Genomic DNA, 6,000 nt, shown 5'->3' with positions numbered 1-6,000 from the left:
TTGTATTCCTCTTTTTTCCACTGTCTATTGACTTTAGAGCCAAGAAGTCCTCCACAGACCATTTACCTTCTTGGTCACTCGTCTCTGAATCCTCTCCATCACTTATTCATCCCTAAGAAACTTAAGTGAGCTGATCTCAGGACAGTAATGCAGATGTGATGTCAAAGCTTTATAAAGAGAAATGATAACTCTCTTATATCGGCTTCCTGTTGTGTTCTTCGATGATGAAGTAAACCAGTGAGTTACCTTTATTAGCAATATGCCTTCTAGACGTCAAGTTTCTGTCTACTGCTCTCCCCAAATCCCTGGATTCATGAATTTCTTGCGTTAATGTGGCATACTCGTAATTTTTTTTTAAATCCCAGAATGAATAATTTTTCACTTCTCCACATTAAATTGAAGTGCATTAAATTTTTTCTTATACTTTTAGTCTATTTACACCATCCTGCGCGATCTGTACATCACCTTGATTAACTATTTCCCTGACCAACTTTGCATCATATATCCTCCTTCAAATTATTTCCTATATCATTTATGTATACATTAATGAGTAGTGTTCAAGCTCTGAGCTTTGCTGCACACCATTAATTACCTGTTTCTCCTAGATTCTTCACCTCCATATACTACTTGTTGGTATCTGTTCATCATTCACCCTTTTATGGGAATAACCATTTTAATATCCATCCTTGTTTGTTCCAGTGTTTGCATTACAGAATTCCATGCGGTATCCTCTCAAAGACCTCCACAAAACCCAGCAGTATCATCTTGTCGCCATCCCCATTGCCATCTCAATTGTCACTGTATTATAAAAAGTTGTAAATTATTAAGACACGACCGAGCCTTTACAAAGCCATGCTGCCACTCGCGGAGTATTATAATCTTATCGACCCTTTCCTGAATTCTATTTTTCACTATATTTCCAGTTTATAATGTGTCCTGACGATTCAAGGAATAAGTTATAGAAAACTGGTCGATCAAATAGGTGTTATTCTTTGATCTTTCATATTCATTGTCATATCGGATAAGAAGACATAACTGATAACAAATTACTTTGTGATGGAATCTCCTCAAAAGTCATTGAATAAAACTGAATTGGGTGCATATTCGGTGTTTCCATTGATAAAAATTTTCATTATTTATATCAAAGATTTTAAACCTTCCTATTATTATTTTGACCGGCTCTTCCAATAATATTAGGAAGCCTAGGATGATGAGCTTAGGAAGAAATTAAACATTGGTAATCCCTTTTGTCAATATTCGCATTCTAGATGGCCCTGCTCTCTCTCTCTCTCTCTCTCTCTCTCTCTCTCAAGATATCATAAAGTTTACACAGAAGGTGATGATTGTCATGGAGCTTGAAGGATATTTCCTCCATTCCGTTCTCCGTAATTCAGGGAAGGGCATACTGTTCTGGGAAACTGATCATAGAAGCAACATACAGAATTAACTGTTTAGTTAGTATTTTATAGCTAAATTGATCCAGCCGTAATTTCGAAGAGTAACAAGAGAGTCTCATAGACAGTTGTTGAAGAACGCTATATTAAGCATGTAAAATACTTTATATTTTCAATCAACGGCATTTATAAAACAAGAATACGAACTTCTCGGAGATCATGACTTTTATATAGCGCGATACAGGGAACTCATTCTACTAGTTATGAAACCTCGTAAGTTTCACATCCTTTGTTCTTTGAAAGTTTAAAGCATGCATTGTAAAATAATGATGAGAATTTATTATATTCTTAGAAATAAGATTCTGATAAGTTATGTCTTGTTTTTTTTGCAAATTTCTTCATTATTATTACTATTATTATCATATGGGCATCTTCATGGAGTCTAAAGACACATCTCGGAAGACCCAAATTCCACAAAATATCCATCATACCTCTCCTTGAAATCATTGGCAGACAAATCAACTCACAACCGAGTAAAGCAACGCATGCAGCTCTTTTACCACTCTCTAACCGAAAAATCTAGTCCTCATACCCTTGTTAACCGCACCTTTACTTAATTTCCGGGGATGACCTCTTTCCCTTCCACCAGTAATCAACTGCTGAAATATTTCCCCTGCATCTTATAAAAACTCTTTTAGTAATTTAAATGTTTCCATCATATCGGCTCCTGTCCAACTTTCAACCATATTCTGCATCCCACAAACTCAACCTATCAATATACTGATCGTTCTTCCTCAGTCGACTCACCAACTTGTTCACTCTCCTCTGAATGTTTTCTACCATTTCTTCATGTCGAAGAAATCCAGGCGACCAGACGTGAGCACAATAATCCAGATGTGGAGGTATCCACGCCTTATAAAAATATTTCCCTTGAAAATCAAACTGTAATGACAGTCTACTTTAATTGTGAACATTTATTATACTGTACTTAACGTTTTTGGGGTTTGTTATCATTCATTATATTTTAAATTTTACGTACACCTGTTCATCAAAATAGTATTTGACCCCCTAGCAGAAATATTCCGAAACACTCAGCTTTGTATCACTTAATCGTTCGTTTGTTAGTGCGTATAATTGTTTTATATTAATGAAAGCGGTTTTCGTTTAATCGATTTTATTTATTCTCTTCTAGGATTCTCTGAAGGTATGAATACGTTATTGTATATTATAAATTAGTTTGCAGATTTCTTTAAGATGCATAATATAATAAAAAATTGTTCATAATTGACAGCCTTGTTTTTCATGAAGATAATAATTACTTAACTGTACTTCAATTTTTTCTTGCGTTAAAGTGGCATACTCGTAATTTTTTTTTTAAATCCCAGAATGAATAATTTTTCACTTCTCCACATTAAATTGAAGTGCATTAAATATTTTTCTTATACTTTTAGTATATTTACACCATTCTGCGCGATCTGTACACCACCTTGATTAGCTATTTCCCTGACCAACTTTGCATCATATATCCTCCTTCAAATTATTTCCTATATCATTTATGTAATAATTAGTGAGTAGTGTTCAAGCTCTGAGCTTTGTCGCACACTATTAATTACCTGTTTCTCCTAGATTACTCCCCTCCATATACTATTTGTTGGTATCTGTTCATCATTCCCTCGATAAGTCTAAGTCGCCCTGGAGTCGCCCGTAATAATAATAATTGTGCGTGAATTTTTTTTTTTTTTCTGTCTGAGTAACTTTATTAACATACCTGCAGTTTTGAATGCACATACTTAAAGACATCAAGTGAATTAAAAAAAAAATGCATTGAGCACTGCTTCGTTAAGATTTTGAGCCTTGCCTCACCTCATCTGAATGTGTAATTTCAGTGTGTAAGACGAACTAAACGAACTTTTAACTGAGAAGGAGAATTTATTATTATTTTCTATTTTTATTTTTTTTTAAACCAGAGACACACGAGAGTTGGAAGAAGAAACTAAGTAAATGGAAACGCCGTTAATGAGAACAGTTTCTTCCTTGAATTTTAATAATTATTAGTGAAGTGGGTCCTAGAAATCAGTTGTATTGGATTGCTGTCAAATCTCACATGGAACATACCAGAACTTGACAAAAACTTTCTCCTTAAGCTTAGTTAACGAGGTCTGATATGGTGATGGTAGGATGTTTTCTTCCCAAAGAAGCTCGTGATTTTTGTACCACAAAGTGAACTAATCTGAAAACATGATTTACAGATGGAATATGCTCACCTCAGCTCTAGGAAAGCTTGGTGTAATCGAAACAACCACTTACCTTAACAGGTGACATTGATTGCTGCTGTGAACCTGGCACAAACTTTGGACTGCTCAGAGAACCATTATTGGGGTATGAATATTATCACATCTACAAATATTAATCACAAAATAAGTGTCCAAATTGCATATTAATTTATTTTGAAAGTTTTTGAACTTTTTCAAGCCACTTTAGGTCCCCAATAAGTCAGGCAGTGTTTTCACACCAGGTGATGGAATTTATCTTATATCCAGACAGTTATCAACATCCATGTCCACAACAGGATTTGAATCCATATGTTGGAGAGTGAGTATGCTCACTGCCATGATTGCCTTAGTCCATAATTAGTCATTATCCTCTATATGATGAGTCTTTGACTCCATGGGGTTTTGGGTAATAATAATAATATACAAGTAGCTCAATTGTGAAGATACTTCAAGCGCAGACTTTATTTGCTTACACTTGGATGAAGGATTAAAGCAAGAATATAATTTCTTGTCATCTTTATAGTTTAAGCAAGTGAAAAAACTTTTAATAAAAATTCTCATTCTCACACAGATAAGCAGGTGAAAGCATTTTTCGAGCCCAAAAAACTGCTGTCATAGCATTATTTATCTTTAAATTCATTCACTCTGAACCTCATGTGACAGGTGGTAAAATCTAAAACAACTCTGTCACATGTGATCACTAAATCATTGCAGTTACATCCCAATGAAAATGCATCTCTTACATCATAATTCATTACTTGCTCCCAACCTATGAGGAGTTTATTGGGCTATGTAAACATTAGTAGTAGTGATAATCCAAATGATTTAAGTTAATTCACCACATACATTGCATGCACAACCTGAGCAGCATCAGATGAGAAAATTGAAGTTCAGATGGGTTGGAAAGTAGCACATCATTCTTGTTGAGCAGGTCTTTATAGCAGGAAATCTCATAATCAACTCTTTCACTGTGGTAAAAAGTGCATTTTCAGTAAAAAAATTTAGGGTATCCTTGATCTTATTGATGTTATCTGTCAAGACTCCTGCAGGAAGGTTTCTTCCAGGTCCATCTGTGGAGTGATTCCTCATCAGAATGCCATTTGTTCTAATTCTGCCAACACTTCATTTTAAAGACCTGGTATCAAATCCTGTGTAGAATGTGAATGACCTTTATAATGGCTTTTCAACGAGCAGTGAGTTCCTGTCCCATATGTAAGTAAGGATTTTCCATCCCAGACACTTGGAAGAGGGGCTGCAGTTAAAAGACAATACACTGGCCTTATACCCTTGATTGCTTCAACTGTAATTCAAATTACTGGGCAACTACTTACTATCGTCTAACTGATGAGGCTTGTCTAATATTATGTTGTGTCATTGCTTTGTTCTCCTCAAATCCCTTGAGGTCAGTATCAAAGATGATAATGGTGACATAAAAAGTGAAGATAAGGATATCCTGGATATTTGAGTAATTATTTTGAAAGACTGTTAAACAAATGGTTCTGTCACTAGAATATTTTCAAGAAGAATGCAAAGACGAGTACATATCAATACTTGAGGTAGAAAAAGCTAGCCATCAAAAAGTTGAATACCCATCAATATTTGACACCCTTCATAATATTAATGCCTGAATGCCTGCTTATTGTTACATTGCTTTCTTAAACCAGTTCCTTAAATGTGCACTGCAGGTAGCGGGACTTGAAATTTCAGGTGATGTTCTGATCTGTTGATTAAATTAGAGAAGCCATGTTTGGTGAGTGAACTACAGGACATAAAGAATATGAGCTGTCCAAATTCTCAGGTTGGCCATGACATCGAGCACGAACAACTGTAGGCTTCAGGTCAGTGCACTCACAGTAACCCACCACTACTGGACAGAAACTGAAAAAGCTGCTAAAAGATATGTCAGCCAAGCTTTTGTTTGTTTGGCTGACATATCTTTTGGCTTTCAGGTAACTGGCATGTTCTCCTTAGGATACCCATTCCACGATCATTTTGAATAGTACGTGCTTTGATTTAAAATCTCCCAAAGCGTTATTACAACCCAACAAGTGTGTAAAGTGGTCCTCAGGATATACGTCAAACAGTAGATAACAGTGCACGATAACATGCCTCCAATAAATAAATGCTGGTGTTATTCATTTCTAATCTACTTTAAATATTCATCTCTAATCTAAACCATGATTCTTCAAAAGTGTGCAAATGCTATACAATGAAGAATAGCAGGTCACAATTTCATTGCATCTCCCTTCATCTTCCTTTTCTTTTTAAATTAAAGCTCAAAATAGTTGTAAGCTAGTTGTCAATATGTATCCAAAACTGATTTTGAAATAGAA

General features: G+C 35.2%; 1 protein-coding gene across 2 annotated transcripts in view; it reads left to right on the top strand.

The window, feature by feature from the left end:
• The first annotated feature begins 2,498 nt into the window (after positions 1 to 2,498).
• The window catches only part of LOC150094785 (uncharacterized), a 173,264-nt gene continuing 169,762 nt past the window's right edge, over positions 2,499 to 6,000 (top strand). For both annotated transcript variants that reach the window (XM_090411525.1, XM_090411524.1), the window contains exon 1: positions 2,499 to 2,598. The gene's annotated coding sequence lies outside the window, so the exon portion shown is untranslated. The remainder of the gene's footprint in view (positions 2,599 to 6,000) is intronic.

Source organism: Typopeltis vanoorti, chromosome 21 (assembly GCF_054136105.1).
Source record: "Typopeltis vanoorti isolate ZY-2024b chromosome 21, IOZ_Tvanoo_1.0, whole genome shotgun sequence".
NCBI classification, from domain to species: domain Eukaryota; kingdom Metazoa; phylum Arthropoda; class Arachnida; order Uropygi; family Thelyphonidae; genus Typopeltis; species Typopeltis vanoorti.
This window is presented reverse-complemented; position numbering and strand designations above follow the sequence as displayed.